The 19,227-nt window shown below is 40.5% G+C and overlaps 1 protein-coding gene across 2 annotated transcripts in view; it reads right to left on the bottom strand.

Moving 5' to 3' along the window:
• NACC2 (NACC family member 2) overlaps positions 1–19,227 on the bottom strand; it is a 79,497-nt gene that overhangs the window by 38,309 nt on the left and 21,961 nt on the right. Inside the window, exon 2 of one of the 2 annotated variants that reach the window (XM_073314929.2) lies at positions 9,944–10,037. The exons of the other annotated variant lie outside the window; for it this stretch is intronic. The gene's annotated coding sequence lies outside the window, so the exon portion shown is untranslated. The remainder of the gene's footprint in view (positions 1–9,943; positions 10,038–19,227) is intronic. 2 annotated transcript variants of the gene reach the window in all.

Here is a 19,227-nt window from a genome sequence, read left to right as displayed (position 1 = left end):
CTAAGTTACTGAGACTCTGCAGATACAACATGTTCCATTTTTCCTCTCTATTTTTTTCTGCATTTTACACAAAACATTTAATTTCAAATTTTTCCTCTTCTCACTGAGCAGGAGGAATGTGCTCCTGTGATTCAATCCATAGCCAGGAAGAGAGACTGGGAATTCCAGATAGAGATGATGGGATCTGGATACAACTAGTGCTCTAGCCTCTCACTCATGTGGGATCAGGTCAATCCAGTGCTCCTGCATGGAGTTCTGGAGCTGCAGAGCTCAGTTAACACAAATGGATGTTGCAGGTACCCACCAATGGTAAAAGATATGACAAAGTCTTTCAAAACAAGTTAAATATGAGTATCTAACTGGGTAAGTATCCTGTTCAATGGAAAGGGTCGGCCCTCACAGCTCCCACTGCTTGCGATTCACGGCCAATGGGAGCTGCAGAGACGGCACTGAGGAGGGGGCAAAGCGCAGAGCCTCCCTGGCTGCCCACGTGCCTAGGGATCACAAGGACCTGGCAGCCGCTTCTAGGAGCCGCGTGGAGCTAGGGCAGGCCTGCCTTAGCTCTGCGCCTCTGCTGCGCCGCCGACCAGACTTTTAACGGTCCGGTCTGCAATGCCAACTGGAGTTGCCAGGGTCCCTTTTCGACTGGGCGTTCCAGTTGAAAACCAGACACCTGGCAATCCTAACACCACCCCGTGGGTGACTAAACTCAACAGCCGCGCATACACTAACGATGCTCTCACAGCTGGGTGTATGTGCTTGTGAATTCCCTGTTTCATCCCCTTCAAAAATACTTTCCCCCTGCGTGTTTGAAGTTTACCTCAGCATGACATAGGTATGTTTGCATGGATGTGCAATAAAAATCTAATTATGGAAACTGAATTTATCTTTATTATTCTCCATCACATGGTGGCTGCTGCTAACATTCAAGACAATAGTAATAGGTGCCCGTGCATTGTTATAGTTGTTATAGTTGGATACACACAGCAATCATTACGAGGTTCAGAATACAGTACAAACAAACAATGCCAGGCTCAGCACACTACAGCAACACACATTACTGTGGCTCAGTGTTAAACTGTTCCTTCAAGGTCCCCGTCAGCCAAATAGCCCCCCACTGAGCTCCTCTTATAGCCTTGTGTTCATAGCACACAGCACAATACTGAAGAGCATTGCAGGATCCATGCTTTCTGACAGAGATGGCTGGCTCACAAGTTACCAGGGCAGTTGAAAAGTGGCTAAAACCCTTCCCAAAACACCCCATGGCCAGTTGCATAGTGGGTGCATTGCTCTCTGTGTCGATGCAAGAGCTGCGACAAGGAGCATAGTGTGGACATGCAACAGCGGTTTAATTGTAGCGGTGGCTGTACATCGACATAACTTAAGTTGACTTAACTTTGTAGCGTAGACGTAGCCCAAGGAAGAGAGGTGAAGTGATTTGCCCATCTGTAAAAGAGAATTAACAATACTTTCCTATCTCACAGGCATGCTGTGAGGGTTAATATCCATAAAGCAGTTCAAGATCCTTGGATAGAAAATATTATTACTACATTACTGTCGACGGCATAAATAATTTCTCTTTAAAAGCTTACTCCTTTATCAGGCACAAGTTTTTATGGAAGGCCAAGACCATCACTGACAAAAGCATAGATTTTAGCACAACAATGACCTCAGGGACCCAGATATCTATGCTTTTTACCCATACTCTTCTCCATATAAAGCACCAGAAGCAGAGTTCCTTGGCAACTGTGACCCATAAAACAAAGACATAATCCTATCTCCACAGACCTGACCCCAAAGTGACATTTTTATCTTTGCTACTATGTAGGGGCTCATAATGCTCCTGTGATTGAGGCACTCTAATAGCACATTTCTGCTCTGAAGAAGCTCAAAACCTTCCTCCTCAATGTCCACAAAGGTAAGTAGCAATAGGAGAGGAAAGCGTCCAGGGCACGCAAAGTAAAATATGTTTTTACAGAGCTATGTTCAAAGCTCCAGTTAAAAATCAAATCAACCAAATCTCAGTAACTAGGACAAAAATAACTTCCCACAAGACAAATTTTAGGAAACAGCAGAACGCGTGAGCTACATGACAGATCAAGGTGAAGGAAAGATGGTTTACTGTTATCTATATTCTTTGCAACTTTTTCCACGTTTCTTTATTTTACCACTGGGACTCCACTCACTGGTGCACCATGCCATTATTTTAGGCTTTTTGGGTGGCTGTCCTCAAGAAAAAAAGCATTTTGCAATCATCTGAACTCAACTAACTGATTCTAAGCAAAGAGCAAGCTAAATATCACCAAAGGGAGAAAGGTAATCAGATTTTCAAGTCATACTGCTATTGAATCTATGCAACATAATCACCATCACTATGTTTCCCTGTCTTAGGGCTTGTCTACATGAACATTTAGTTCTCAGCAAGCTGAAGTGTAAAACTACTCTGCATTAGCCTACCAAATGCTATCTATCCTTGTGGACCCTGCCGACACACTACAGTAGTTTGTCAATGTGCTACCCTGCTTGGAACTGGGAGTAGATAAAAGCACACCACAGTGCGCGTGACCAAGCGTCACACCGACAATTAATGCACAGCAGACTAGATTCATACCATCCCAGCTTGTCATGAACTAAATACTCGTGTAGACAAACCCTTAGACAAAAAGATAGAAGACACTGCTGAGAATGAACAGATGAAAAAAACTCATTACATTTTTCTTCTATTTTCTCAATGTTATGTTGTTTCCAGGGCAAAGAAACCTCATCGACCGTGGGGGTGTTAGACGTTGATGCCAGTGAGTCCCGCAAAGTTCTTGTGTTATGATTATTACTAGTAACCACCTTCTGCCTCCTTCTGGAACTTCTGTTTCCATTTCAACTGAAGTATAGTCAAAAATGGTACAGAACATTTGTCAGTCAGAACATCTTTTTCATAGTTTCTACCTTAAAGGAGTTGCAGAAGAGAAATCACAAGTCACTCCAAAAGGTGACCATTTACCCCTTTTTTTGCAGTTAATACAATCTGCGTGTAGAGAGAAGTGAAAGCAAGCTGCTCAGAGTGTACAAAGCTTTTTTGCTGTTCAAATGTACCCTGGCATTTTGCCCAGACCTATTTTTAAGCCCATTTACTAGAAATCCCACAAATTAAAGGAAATACGGATAATGTTGTAAGAATCCTTTGGGCCAAATAAAAGCTACACATAATTTTCCTTGTGCATCAGAGTAAGATCCTTAACCACAAAAACCAGATTTCCCCAAAGCTCTTTTGCAATAGTAAGAGAATCTTGTTTTGTGAAAAGTTGCTTTGATTCGCTACAGGATTACAAGGAATGATGGCAGACACCACCGCTTAGTTCAATATGCCTTTAAGCTAAAACTATAAAAGGTAATTACTGTTATGAAACGGAAAGGTGTTAAGAGAACACAAATAAGCTAAATATCTATAGCTCATGAATGGTTATTGTTAATGACAGCGAGACATGCAGAATGGGCTCATACAGAGAAGCTTTAGAATAGCTATTGCAGTATTTTTCTCCACACAGGAGACTGCCATGTATTTTTATTTTCTAGTTTCTTTCAAAATGTAAGTTAAAATTGCTCATAAAAGCCCAACAAGTACTAGTTAAAGTCTGCAATGGCACGACAACATTCTATACCCGCTTCCCTCATACTGCTCAGCACAGTCCGGTCCCGCATTCCTTGCTATTCCAGTGCTGAGAGACGGAACAAATCGTACCAAATATTCTTCTGTTTTGACTTGCTACCCACATGGCAAATAACGAGACCACTAAATTCATTTCACTTGTACATAAAACCAGGATTTTAAGTCAGGCACCTCTCTGATGGAACCTCTCGCATCAACCAGTTCATTAAGTGAATACTGGGTTGTATCAATGATCTCTTTTGTTTCTTCCCTGTAGCCACACCATACTACCTGCCACCTCCTTACTGGGGCTAAGTCACAGTGTTGAGGCTTGGTTCACTGCCACTACTTGCCTTGCAGTCAGCTGCAGATACTAATCCATAAGCAGTTGTTATAGTAAAATATAAAAGGAGAACTGTGCACAATGGTGGCTATTATGACAAATCTAGATGTCATACGGTGATGTGTCATTACATCATCGTGTTGTGACTGAATGCAGTAAAAAGAACGTGAAGAAAAAAAGTGATCTGAAGAACTTATCTGCGAGAGGGGCGAGTTCCTGGTGCTCCCCACCCCAATTTCTACAAAATGCCCTCAACTGGATTTACGCAGAGTTGTTGTAGCCGTGTTGGTCCCATGGTATGAGACGCACAAAGTGGGTGAGGTAGTATCTTTTATTGGACCAACTTGTGTTGGTGAGAGAGACAAGCTTTCGAGCTTACACAGAGCTCTTCTTCACATCTTCATGTAAGAAATAAAACTTTATTAGGCACTAACAAGTCTGATACTGCATTAAGGAAAATAATTCTACTAGTTCTATTAAAAAAACACCCCTTGAATCTCCAGCATATGAAAGTCCAGTCATAAGAAACGAACACCAGTCTAACTACCATTATACTACATTCTAAACAAGAATTGGCCAGGGCCGGCATATGTTTAATTAAGGATATGATTTGGTCATGGAGGTCACGGATTCCATGCCTTTAACAGATCTCCATGACTGGGCGCTGGCTTCAGCCCTGCCATGACCATACCCGGATTTTGTACATTTTTACCATGACTGTCCTGTGAATTTTGCCTAATTTTACTGTGACAAAATCATATTCATATGTATAATAAAAAGGTTCTACTGAACCTTGTGACTCTAGTAGGAGATAAACGTATGCAAGGAGGCACAGAAACATTTGGAGCAGCTGCAAAACCGCTTAATGATATCTATATAGAGCTCCATATGTGTTCAAACATGGACTCTGCCCCAAAGGATTTTCAAACTAATTTATAGGCCTAGGGTGACCACCCATCCCAAATTGGGTGAGGCAGTCCTAAAATGCAGAGTTCAAGTCCCGGTCCCAGGCTGAATGACTCCAGGACAGCATTTGTCCCAGGTTCCCTGCGGTGCTGTGCCGCACCTGCCCGAGGCTCAGGAGCAGTGGCAAGCCTCTTTCTTGTGTGTGTGTGTGTGTGTGTGTGTGTGTGGGGACTGAGGTGGGCCTTAGCCCCACCCTTCCACAAGGCCCCACCCCCTGCTCCTCCTCTTTCTCCCCCCACCAAGATCTTGCCTCCTGGCCAGGCCAAAAGCAGGAGCCAGGCACTAGTAAGAGCTGCCCAGGGAGCGGGCCAGGGACATGGTCCAGGGGCCTCACAGGGCAGGCGGAGGGGCCTGGACTCCCTCAGCAGCTCTTATCATGGCTCAGCTCCAGCTTCCAGCCTGGTCAAACGGCAGGGCTCCTGCATGTGTCCCGCTTTTTCCTTTTAAAAAGATGGTCACCCTATGTAAGCCACACCCTGCTTGCCTTATTCATGCGAGCAGTCTCACTGTGAATGTCTACTTTGCAACATAAGCCCAGGCTTAGTTTGACTCGAGTCAGTTGACCATGTTATGGAACTCTGGGCTTAAGAATCTACGTTGTATTTTAACCCTATGTTAAGACTTTTTCTAAACTATGCTTGAACCTATGGCTCTGGTGTCCACCCTGCAGTGTGCAGACCTGAGTCAAAGTAATCATATCCCAAAGTTCCCCCCTAAACATGGCCTCTCTAGCCCTAGAACCATGATGCACTGTGGGAAAACTTTCCTTCCCGCCCCTGACATTACCAGAAAGCAGCTTGCTTTGCAAAAGGCTTGATTGGTTTGCTGTCCATTGCAAACCCAGGAGGCTCTCCGACAGCGTGTTTGCAGATTGATGATGAGAAGAGAATAAGTTAACGCTGACCTGAGCTGCTGCCATTTGCAAAGGGCGGGCATGACTTCCATCTTCAATAGAGCAGATTGCAGGTTATTGGGATAGACAGGACTAGCGAAGCTGTCCCAAGGAATTGTGGGATACTTCCTGCTGACCCCTGGGACCTGAGTCTAGTGAGGCTGCATCTATGCTGCAAAGCAATAGGGCTTGGAGCCTGCGTCCCAGCTTAACTCGAGCTTGGACCCTCCACTTCTGCAAAGTCCTGGGACTCTGGACCCAAGCCCTGAGTTAGCACAATTGCAGTGTAGACATAAGGTGGGTTAGTCTTGAGCCTGAGCTCAAGGCCGGGCTTACGTTGCAGTGTGGACATACCTACCAACTAGTTGAGTAAGTGACCAGGATTCTGCTCTAATTTAAGACATATCTTGACAAGAGAGGAGGGTAACAGTAGTAAGGTCACATGGTTGCTTCAGTTTGTAATGCACATGTGTAAGTCACGTGAGTTCTGATCCTGCTTCAAACACAGTAAACATACCTCGTAATAAATCCGAATGTATCACCTACTGGATTTGGCTTTACTTGTTTTTAACCAAACCAAACAAACCCCAGACTAAGTCTTTTCCTGATGTTTGGCTGCTCCTAAGGAATTCCTCCAGGACCTCCTCCATCCCAGTCCCTCATTCTCTCTGTTTAAGGGGGAATCCCCAACCACTCTTACAATCTGACTGAATTTTACAAGATCTACCTACCAGTAAATCAACTGAGCTCTAGGCCTTCAGCTCAACAGAGGAGACTTGCATTCCATGACACATTATAACAGGGTGGCAGTTCCAAGGACACTATTTTCAAAGCTTTAACCACATCCACATCAAGGAACCTTCAGTATGGAGTTATCCCTTCTTACTGTTTCTCATAAAATAAAGATGGCTGCAACTCCCTGATAAGTAAATTACAATAAACATTTGCACTAGGGACTTTAGAAATATATATTAACACAATGGCCATAGTTTTAAATATTCAAAGATCCTACCAAATCAACTGAGCAATATCTAAAGTTAGTAAGTTTTGAGAAGAGATTAGCAACCAGCTATATGTGTCAGCAAAAGCTATAATTGTGGTTAGCCCCCCTGGACTGTGGGGATAAGGAAAGGGGCTGTTTTTCAGATGAATATGATACAAAATGAAGCAATCATCATTACACATGGATCCCTCTTCACTGTGGTTCGTCCCCAACCGTCACTTACTAGGTCTCCCTTACATTAGTTTAAAATTCCCTTTAAAAAAGTAAAATAATTATGCAGGGGATTAAAGTGTTTTTCTACTCTACAAAATGCACTGATCCAAACAGGTAAACATGTCACTCTGGGACACTTTCCAAGATTTATAGGTTTTGCTTGAACAGCAAATGTTTTTTCCTGCCTGGGAAAATATTTAAACCACTAAATTTGTGAAGCCAAGTCCGTTTACTCCTATTTTATGTTGCTTCTCAGATGCAATCTAATTAGCAATTTAAACAGTGGAGTGAGAATTCAGTGCCGGTCAGCCACACAGCCCACCAAATTTTAGCTAGGCCAACTTGTGTCTCAAGTGAACAAACAAGCAATTTTGTTCTAGTTTGCTGATTTTCCAGCCATTATCCTGTTTATCTGGGATACAGATTACCACAAGACAGTGATAGCCCTCTATTCCCTGCCCTTTCTCAAACATACATTTTTAGGTCCTCACTCCGATAGGGCAACCATCCTCAAAAGTAAGAGGGAACGGGGTGTGGGGTTCCTCAGAACTAAGTGCTTTCTCTGAACTATGTGTTGGACAAATGGGATTGCTAAGAACAAAACCCCAAAGCCAAACATCAGCTGCTTGAACCCCTTTTTCTCCCCAGAATGGTCTTAAGTATGTCAGAACCATGAAACTGACATCTCATTTCACAGCCAGAGAGTATAAAGGTATTCAGTAAAAATTCAAAGATCTTTCATTCATCATCCAATCAACAGCTTTTAGTAGCCAACACTCAAATTATTGTATTTCAGCACCGTAAAATCTTACCATGCCCATATTATTAACACCAAAAAAGGCCTTGTTTCCTATTTGCTAGAATGTATGTCTTGCTTGTCGAATTGCTGGCGCACACGACAAATCCTATTTTCCAATGCAGACCAATGGTCGTCCAAGCCCAGTAATCCTATGTTCAACAGCAATCAATAATTGAGGCTTCCAAAGAAGGTGAAAAAGCAATCCTAATGGCTATGGCTAGTTGTTAGGATGTAGTATACTGGCAGTAGGCATAGTTACTTTTGAAATCGGAGAGATCAGAGTATACTATAAGATATGCAATTTTACTATCCTATTATATAGTAGGAAGAATAACTATACAAATATTATTGATCATAAAATTATCCTTTGCTTCTCTCAGTCCAACCACACTGACTCTGATTACTGCACCAGTGAGTTCCACAGATACACTACCTGTGCACGAAAACATTTATTTCCTTTAATTTGATTTATATTTATTGCCCATTAACTTAGAGTAAATCTTGGTCTTTTATTATGGAACAGTGTGAAAGGGGGAGACCGAACAATGACAAATGTACTTTTGATCTGGAATACGTCATGCCACTGGACTGACTCATTAGAATCAGACTTGAAGCTGCTAAGCAGATGCTGCTTCTAAATCTTTAGTACAAAATCGTTCTCAGCACAAAATTCAATACAATTAGAACAAGCTCAGACAGATGCTGAATATTCACTTCATGATAAAAACATAAGCTCGGAACATGTGGTCTAAATTATTTTGCATCCCTAGAAAGAGCACAACTTCTAAGATAGGGTTGAGATCACATCCATTTTAACTGATCAGTGGTAATATTCTTAACTTCTCCTATGACATGATCAGGGCTTTGCCTTATAAAGATGTCCCATTTCCCTCTTAACTGTCAGAAAAAAGAATATATATTCCTAGTAGTATGCAATTACTCCTGTACTGGAATTTTCTTTTGGGCACTTTCATTTATGCAGGGGCAGCCTGTTTTAACATTGATCATTTCATAAATGTACTAGGGAGTCTAGTCTAGTGGTTGTAGCAGAGACTAAGAGTCAGGACTACTGTGTTCAACCCCCTGCTGACACCGACTCTCTGACTTCAACAAGCATTGGGATGCACCCTGTGTGACCTTATGCAAATCACTTCACTGTGCCTCAATTTACTCATTTCTAAAATAGCGACCTACCTCAGAGGGCTGCTTGGCTTTAATTTATTAAAGGTGATGACACATTTTGAGATCCTTAGATCAAGAGGCAAAGAATTTTAATGTGGGTCAATGAAGGAAGGGTAAAGCCTGGATGCGAGGAGTCTTTTCACCACAAAAGAAACCATTATCACTGCAAAAAACAGAAGTAGGAGTGATTTGTCTCTCTTATTTATTTTTTAAATCTTCCTGGCCAGTTAGACAAGACCCATTGCAGTTGTGAAATCCAGGAAAGTTTGCTGCAACACTGTGTAATACTTACAAGGCAATTAGCCAAAAAAACCCACAAAAATAAGTTCTTTTTTGCCACACAATTCTTACCACTTATTAACAACCCACTTTTTAAGAAAGTCTGCTAAAATAGGTTCCAAAGCTGAGGCATGTCAGCTTGGCAGAAGGAATGGAAAAAAGAAATAGCAACATTTCTAGCACATGGTGAGAAAGATCCTCAGCTGGTGTACATCACAATAGCTTCTTTCAGCATAGCTCCATTAATTTACACCAGCTAAGGATATGTCTGTAATGTAGGTCAGCTCCTCACAATCTTCTCCAGTCACGTAAGAGACATTGATGATTTCCCTGGTCCCCTCTGCCTTTTTATACTCTCAGGCATGGACCTTGAATTGTCTTGCTGGTGCAGGCTACCTTTTCAGCACTCATTCCCCCAACATCTTTCTTACTGGCTTCTTCGTGGAAACTCTGCCTTAGATGTGTCAATTTCCACCACTAAACTTCACTCTGTAGCTTTCTAAATAAGTCACAGCAAAAGCAAGACAACTAGTGTCTTCTGGGCAATGTTTAGGAAGAATAATGGAATTATTAGAGTCCATATTTAGTTGTAAAACTATTAAAAATTGTTTTAATAAACTTACATCACCTTATGTTTCATTTACACAGCACCTTTCTTTTGAGGATCTCAAAGTGGTTTAGAAACAATAATTAACCCTCTGGGAAGTAGGTATCCACCTAAGGATAAAATCGAAGCAGAGAGTGGTTAAGTAATTTATCCAAGGTCACACCCTGAATCAGAGTCACGATTGAAACCCAGGTGGCCCTGACTCTCATTCCCTTGTTCTGAGTTAAAATAATAAATACATACATACATTAATAATAAAGGGTTCAAACGATATTTCCATTAAATCACTCCCCCCACCCACACACACTAACTTTTGGGAACTTGGGGGACAATAATAAGGCTACCAATAATGCTACAAGTGTCCAAAGAATTACAAAAGAAGAAAACAGACTGCTAAATTGAAAGGGAGTCAAGTGTTTGCATGGTTTTAATTGAGAAATGAAATCCAGCTTTAAATATAGTAAATGGGAGACTATTCTGAATCACCTCTTGAATTTTTTAATGCTGCTCCTGGGAGCACTGAAGGTAAATATGTTAATTTGACTTCAATCATAGTTTAGAAAAAAAAGCACACTGTATTAGTTTAGGGTACCAAGTCTTAAAACTATTCATGCATTTCTGCATATTTTATACTCAGCAAATAAAGTTCCAAGGTTCTATAAGGAGGCTGTGAAATTATTCTGAGTAAGCAATAATGAGGTGTGTATTATATAAGCCTCATACTAATGGTAATTTATTATTAAAATTTAAAAATTATAGCAGCTACATTTCAAAAACAGTCCTACAGCAATTTTTCCTCTTTTAAGAGGGAAGGGAACATTTGTAGGACTGAAGTCTGAGGTACCACACATTTCATACATTCTTCAGACAGTAACCATTTACTAGAGCTATACAACACATCCTTCTGGAAAAACCTTATTCTTTGACAATTCTGTAATGAACTCTTCCCAAGTTCACCACCATTTCTATGATAGCTACAGTGTGAAGTCACGTCCACCTGTTTATTACATAGTACCCGGACAGAGAAATTGCCTTGGTTTCAAATGAAGTTCGTAGTCACAATACAGTTCACAGACTGATATTTCAAGGAAATGTATTCCCAACATGGATTAGGAAGCAGAAAAATCAACAATACTACAAATTTGTATTTCTCACATTGTTTTAAGAACTATCAGACCCTTGAATTCTTTCAGTGAAGATACCCACTTTTTTGATAACTAAGTTGAAAGGAGGACAGAAATCAGAAAAGGAAATGACATCGCATATTTTTGTGCATCCTGGCCAATGCAGGATTGCTCTCTGCAGCAGTGGTTCTCAATAGATCTTAACCTATGAATGTTTTTCCTGAAATTCTTCTATTTCTGTGAATTAATGTACCCATATTACTCCTGTTCTGGGCTGAACTTTGGCATAGGATCTTTATTTTTTAAACAACATTTCAAAATTCTACTACTTACAAGAATTGCATTTTTAAAGAGATTTGCATTGCCTACAAGCTGGTTGAGTGTTCTATTTTCCTTAAAGAAACATGTAGAGAAGTTAATCCATAATGTGCTCAGTTAGTGTTCTGTGTGTGAGAACTGCAGGATAGAGCCATTAGTAGATTAAATGTGTAGCCTCATAACATTGCTATGGGTCCTTTTAAGCATTTCCTGATAATCACTGATGCAACTACAGCATCTAACAGACAGGACAAAGCGTTGGAAAATTTACTACATGGTAGGGGGACATAGTAGTTACTAGGTCACCTAGAGTCTCTCTCTTCCCTGCTTTTAACTTTATGATTTATAACAGAGATGTTAAAGCCCCCTAGCTTCTTACTGGTTTCCAAGAACCGTTATATTATTTACAGAAATAGACCTTTGAAGAGGAAAAACTAGTTACAATTGATATACAGTGTTCTGTATTACACAAGAAACTATTAAACAAAAACATAGGTGAGGAGTTTTAAAGTTGAGCTGATAAAAGATTACATCTCTTTGTATAATCAGATTCAGAACTGGTCAAACTGGGCAACGTGCCTTAACTTCCCAGAACAATTCTGATGGAGTCTGATGGAAGGGGGACCAAAAGGAAGCTGGACTGGCTTGTAAGGCCAGCTACTTAGCACGGCACTGTAACCTTTTTGTAAGTGCAGTGCACCCACTCAGAAGGAAATTCAACTTCAGAGAATTTCCGCATCTCAGCTAGGAGGAATGCTGTTTTCTACTCCAATTTTCTGCTGCATCTTCATGCCTAATAAATCTGATCATTATGTCTCCCGAAAAGGTGGAAGAGAATGGTAGAACAAGCTACTGAATCAAAAGCAGAAGGCTGCCCTTTACAGTAGGGAGAACAACACTTCTCCAAACCACCATGAAAATGGGCAATTAAGTTACCTTTCGAAAGGGGTTTTTTCACAGCTCAACTCACTTGGACCTTAACTCCTTTCAACCTCTGGTGCTTGGAAAGACACTGCTTTTGATAAAGAAGAACCAGCATGCCAGGAGGTAAATTGGAGCATCATTCACTCCAGGAGAGGATCTCCATGCAGCAAAATATCCTTGCTACTGTACACTGAATTCTTTCAGAGCTCCAGCCAGTAGACTCCCATTTGCTAATACCAAATTCTGTTTGCCTTTGAAGGAGGAGGAGATGTTTTTATACATTCCAATTTAGCCTGACAACCTATCTTATGCTGTTACAGAGAAGCATTAGAATGATTTAAACCGGGGGGAGGGAGGTGGAGGGAGGAGGAGGAAAGGAGGGAATCAAGATCTTAACAGTATCACTGTTCTTGACATTACAGACTCCAGCCTGCCAATGAAAATGAAATTAGACCATCACCATCACCACTGTTCATTTCATTGGATACTCAATCCTAACTACTGTAGAAACCCATTGTACTCCAGGCTATTCTATTCTCAGAGCTTAAAAGCATTTGCTATCTTTCTAATTTCTAGAGGGAGATGAAACAGACATATTTGTATTAGAGTTTGAAATGCAGAAAACTACCATTCTAATTCTCATGCCATTCCCTTGATATTTTTTCCCAGAAGGAAAAACAGAAGATGCTTTCCATAAGCAGAGGATTTCAGCAGCTAATTTTACTATCACTTATGGTCAACTTTATGACTAAGATTTCATGCTGACTATATTAATCCTGTCAAATTTCAGAGAGAGAGAGAGAGAGAAATGATACTGTATATTTTATGGCTGCAATAACTTCTAAGCCATTAGACATGCATGCTGACATGAAAGTAATCAAACTGAATTTTTCCCGTTACAATGAAGAACTCTGTATGAGCAAATAGTCTTTCTGGCACAGGACTGAAAACCCCAAGAACCTTGCACTCAACTCAGGAAATTAGGAAATCAACACAAGACATAGCTCAGAAATTTGGGCACTCTGCTTACTCACATGTTATTTTCACTAAAGCAGAAAGGAACATATTAGTCAACCAAAGGATCAGCAAAAGACAATGCAAGGAATAATTTGAGGTTTACAAAGAAATGCAGACATTACAGAAGATGCAATTAATGGTTTTTCCAGGATCAAGGGCTCCATTATTCCTCTTACCTACAAAGAAACAATGATCTCCTTATACAATATAGCAACTCAATTCTCTGCCTTTAAAAATAAAAGTATTTCACTATGAGAAGGGGAATAAGATCAAATGGAGAAGGGGATAAAGTTTATGACGCAGAATTCATTCCAGCTAGGAGCTCTCCTCAAGAGCCTATGCTGCACTGTTGAAGACATGGAAGTATAAATGGACACATGGAGGGCTCAAACTGGGGGACTGATCTCACACTTTCCAGAGGTCCTGACTCAGATAGGCTCCTATGTGGAACATGGTCAGTTAACTAATTCTTCAGTAAAGTAGGATTAGGCTAAAAGAAAAGGAGTACTTGTGGCACCTTAGAGAGTAACAAATTTATTTGAAAAAAGAAAAGGAGTACTTGTGGCACCTTAGAGACTAACCAATTTATTTGAGCATGAGCTTTATTTGAGGAAAGCTTATGCTCAGATAAATTGGTTAGTCTCTAAGGTGCAACAAGTACTCCTTTTCTTTTTGCGAATACAGACTAACACGGCTGTTACTCTGAAATTTATTTGAGCATAAGCTTTCATGAGCTACTGTCATCCCAATAGATTCTGCAGTTCTGAATCAGCTGCCTGCATAAAAGTAATTTTTTGCACTGGAAAACAACGTCAGAGGCAGCTTATTCCCAAGGTTTGGAGGAGGACTTCGATCTACAATTTAAAAAACCTCCCACAAAAACAAAGAGCGGGAGGAGGCAGCCATCAGAAGGGAGAAACTAAATCATATTCCAGCACGAAGAACCCTCCTCTTTGGGAAGTCATCTTTCAGCCATTAGAACTCCCACCTGCGCTATTTCAGACATAGTCTCCTTTAAACACAGAGTTTGTGTCTAGTATCAGTATCAAAGGTCAGCAGTAAATTAGAGAGCCTTTTAGGTCAAAAGTTCAGTTGAGAAAGGAAGCTTAGTTTTCAACTTGACCTTTCCTCCACTCTTCCAAGCTTGATAGAATAAACGCTGAAGTGGTGCTTCTAGCTTCGGATCCTGATACTCTTCCCCACTGAGCTGCAGACACAGCCGGCAGGCTGCACCACTAGAACTATGTCCTCTTCAGCATCCTCATTCTTCTTCACGAGCCGTTCACCAAGCTCTCGCAGTGTAAGAACCTGCTGTGATTCATTTTGTACGTTTAAAGTGGTATCTTCTTCCAGTCTTATAACTATAAAGACATTTGAAAGTCATTGCTGCTCTTAGCATTTCAAAATCTTATGGAAAAGTTTGCATAAGATTTATAACTAGTGTAGTATATAAAAATGTAAAACTGTTTTGAATACCTTTTTGGACTCAAGCAATTTTTTTTTTAAATTTATTTTAAAATACATTTTGAAATGGGGGAAATTTTGAACTCTAGCCTTTCCTACTAAAAGTCCACCCAGATTTGGAGACTGGTACACACTTCTCCAGAACCTCCTTTTTACCCTGGTTCCGCACTCCTGCTTGTTCTTTGCTTCCATCTATTTTTCTTCTCTTTTAGCTCTATTATTGGGACACCATTCAATATCAAACGTTTTGTGGCTTCACCATCCTCCGATTTCAATGAGAAGGAATATCTCCAATCACAGACTGTGAGGGATTTTTTAATTGTCTTGCCACTTATTTCTGTACTTTGAGCGTTTACAATTTAAAAAGTTTAAATAGCTCCACTATTACATTGAGGCATCATGTTAAAACTGTAGGAAGCATCTGCATGATTAGAGTCCAGTATAATAAAATGTATTTAATGTTGTCTAAAATCTTGTTTGCATTAGTCTATGATGGCTACATTACTCAACAGTGTCATTTCTTACACACTCTAACTTTGAAGGTGTCTTAAAGGCACAGAAGTCAGGAAATGGGGATTCAAGGCTGAAACTTTAACCTTAATTCACCTTATTGTGTTTGGGAATTTAGGAACTTGCAAATGGTATCTAGGAATATTGTAAACCTCGGGCCAGGAGTGAGAACTCATGGAGTTTTAGCCTTTGGCTTCCTTGCATTTGCCAGCAGCTTAATTATAAGTAATTTTAAAACAATAGTGGTCTGATAATCATAGTACATTCAGGATTGGACCTCTGGTCCACTACAAACTCCCACAGCCATTATCTACCTAATTTTTTTAAAAAGGTCATTTTAAAGCTTACTGTCCATGGAGCGCCTTTAAAGCCCTTTTAAACTGGGCAAAAAGCAGTTGATGAAAAAGTGATATAGGTTGGGGTCATTTAAAAAGTTGCATTAAAAAAGGAAGTGCCTAAACCAGGCCTCTCCCAACCAAAACAAAGCACAGTGTATTCTTTCAAAAGGTCACCTAATATACAAAGTCTAAAACATTTACTTGTATCAACCTCTGGCCAGTTCTACTTTACAAAGAAAGATCACAAGTCAGCACATGACATACGATAACCAGCCAAAAATTTAATTTCACCTGATCTTGTAAACCTTTCAGTTACCAAGTAGTAAAGAGCACAATTTGTATAATCTTGAGTAGACATAACTGGGCACCCGATTGTTGAAATATGGCAATTGTTTTGGGAACACTGCTGTAAGCGCATTCCCAGACACTAGAACTGGTTTTGACACAAATTATTTCAAGACATAAGCATGTTATTCATCAAAGAATCATTTGAACAGAATTATCTCAAAACTACTTGAAAAGTAGATGCACAAAACACCAAAATTCATAGTTTTGCAAGTGTATCAGAAGTCTCCTGGGAGAGGCAGTGAACAATATCAATGAGTTTCTCATGACCTTACAGCGATTGCCATGACAACACAGTCTCAATCCTCCAAACATGGATATTCATTTGCACTAGTGTGATTTAGAATAATTAGAGTGAGATTCTCCGAGCTCAGGAGACAAGGAGTGACAAAGCAAATGGAGACGGTAATGTTGTACAATGGTTCACAAGAGCAACGTCTGAATTTCGAAGACTGAGGAAAGCAATCCCAAATTTAAATGTAAAGAGAAGGAAAAAAACAACACTCTTCAGAGCTGTGTGACCTAATTCATTAAACACAATGTCAGTTAGAAAATCTTTTAAATAAAACATTAAGCTAGAGGTAATTTTAAACCTTGTGGATTTTATTTTACTCAATTATTTTCTAATGCTTCAAGAATAACTTCAAGAATAAATATTAAAAAACCCACAACCAAGGGTTTCATCTAATTCTTTGCAAAAGAAATGAAGACATTTTATACTAAACAAAATATCCCCATCATGCCAGATATGAGATCATTTTTTTCTTGAAACTTTATTTTCTATAAGTCATAGGCAAGTCTTCAAGGTTTTAATACCTTCTTTGGGCTGATCTTTAATAGTCCATTTGGAGGTTAGTTTCTTAAGTAAAGATTTATGAATTCCTAGCTACTTTTCTATGCTGTTTAGAAACAAAGTGCAATATACTGTTCATTCGATACAGCGCAAGGGAGTAGTATGTGTGACTCCCATTCGAAGATCAGTTGGAGAACTGAGAAGACTACAGAGCAGACACAGCTCACAGGGTGGGCCACCACAGTAGAATTTCACTGAATCTGGGCAAAGACCTATTTTTCCATGTCACCATTATTCATAGTGGATTGTGGAACCCTCATATCATCATCTCACATGGAACCTACAGTAGTCGTCCTGTTAATTTAACTGCAATTTTCGACAACTACAAATAACACATTGACTTCAATGGTGAAATATATATATTTTTCTTGATTTATCTGACCAGAAAGGAGGACTCCAAAAGGCAGGGACAAAAGTATTCCAAAATTACTAAAGTAACTACATTCTTCTAGAAGCATCATGCTGTAATTCATTATATAATAACCCTGTGCCAAACATTATTATAACTCATTTCCAAGACACCTTTTATTTCACATACTCACAAATTAAACTGCTCTGGAATAATTATTTATCTTGCTCAGAATTTGCATAAACAATTGAGATTCGGACTCTGTTAGTCAGGAAAAACTTTTCCTGCCTCCCTGCACAAAAGGAAAAAAAAAATTCTCATTGTAACCTCAGTTTTTCAGATGTATGCTAGATAGCACTGCATCTAAAATGTACAGTTGTAATGCAGGTGTGGTAGGGATTTATAATCAACAGTATAGTAGCCAAGGGCTTGTCTACACTTCAGTTTTGTTGTGGGTCAAGTTGAGATATTTACCATTGAAGCACCTTGCATCCACAAACAAAATATTTTGTTATGGATCACCGGGCCTTCGCGGATGCATGGTAACAACCCGTCCTTGGAAGCGTGTTTTCTCAGGTGTGGAACGATTTTCCCTGCAACAAAGTACGTGTGGCTACTAAGCTTATTATTAGCCTGTGTGTTGGCAAACTGCGTAATGGGGGAGCATAAATAGGGAACAACAAAGGGAGAGAGTTTGATGATTAACACTGCAAGTGCCCTTCTCAGAAATAGAAAAGGAGTACTTGTGGCACCTTAGAGACTAACCAATTTATTTGAGCATGAGCTTTCGTGAGCTACAGCTCACTTCATCGGATGCATACCGTGGAAACTGCAGCAGACTTTATATACACACAGAGAATATGAAACAATACCTCCTCCCACCCCACTGTCCTGCTGGTAATAGCTTATCTAAAGTGATCATCAAGTTGGGCCATTTCCAGCACAAATCCAGGTTTTCTCACCCTCCACCCCCCCACACAAATTCACTCTCCTGCTAGTGATAGCCCATCCAAAGTGACAACTCTCTATACAATGTGCATGATAATCAAGTTGGGCCATTTCCTGCACAAATCCAGGTTCTCTCACCCCCTCACCCTCCTCCCAAAAACCACACACACAAACTCACTATCCTGCTGGTAATAGCTCATCCAAACTGACCACTCTCCAAGTTTAAATCCAAGTTAAACCAGAACATCTGGGGGGGGGGTAGTTGTAAGAAAGCTTGACAGAGATCTTGTAGGTGTTTGTCTCTGTCTGAGGGGTTGGAGCAAATGCGGTTGTATCGCAGAGCTTGGCTGTAGACGATGGATCGTGGTGAGGAATTCCACCATGATTTCAACAATTTCCATCCCACCATCAACCTCAGCCTGGTCCAGTCCACACAAGAGATCCACTTCCTGGACACTACAGTGCTAATAAACAATGGTCACATAAACACCACCCTATACCGGAAACCTACTGACCGCTATTCCTACCTGCATGCCTCCAGCTTTCACCCTGACCACACCACACTTACAAGCTTTCTTACAACTACAATACCCACCTGCGGAAGTAAAGAAACAGATTGATAGAGCCAGAAGAGTTCCCAGAAGTTACCTACTACAGGACAGGCCTAACAAAGAAAATAACAGAACACCACTAGCCGTCACCTTCAGCCCCCAACTAAAACCCCTCCAACGCATTATTAAGGATCTACAACCTATCCTAAAGGATGACCCAACACTCTCACAAATCTTGGGAGACAGGCCAGTCCTTGCCTACAGACAGCCCCGCAACCTGAAGCAAATACTCACCAACAACCACATACCACACAACAGAACCACTAACCCAGGAACTTATCCTTGCAACAAAGCCCGTTGCCAATTGTGCCCACATATCTATTCAGGGGACACCATCACAGGGCCTAATAACATCAGCCACACTATCAGAGGCTCGTTCACCTGCACATCCACCAATGTGATATATGCCATCATGTGCCAGCAATGCCCCTCTGCCATTTACATTGGTCAAACTGGACAGTCTCTACGTAAAAGAATAAATGGACACAAATCAGATGTC

The sequence above is a fragment of the Lepidochelys kempii genome, chromosome 16 (genome assembly GCF_965140285.1).
Source record: "Lepidochelys kempii isolate rLepKem1 chromosome 16, rLepKem1.hap1, whole genome shotgun sequence".
Taxonomy (NCBI): domain Eukaryota; kingdom Metazoa; phylum Chordata; order Testudines; family Cheloniidae; genus Lepidochelys; species Lepidochelys kempii.
The sequence above is the reverse complement of the archived record's forward strand: the minus strand, read 5'-3'. Positions and strand labels throughout refer to the sequence as shown.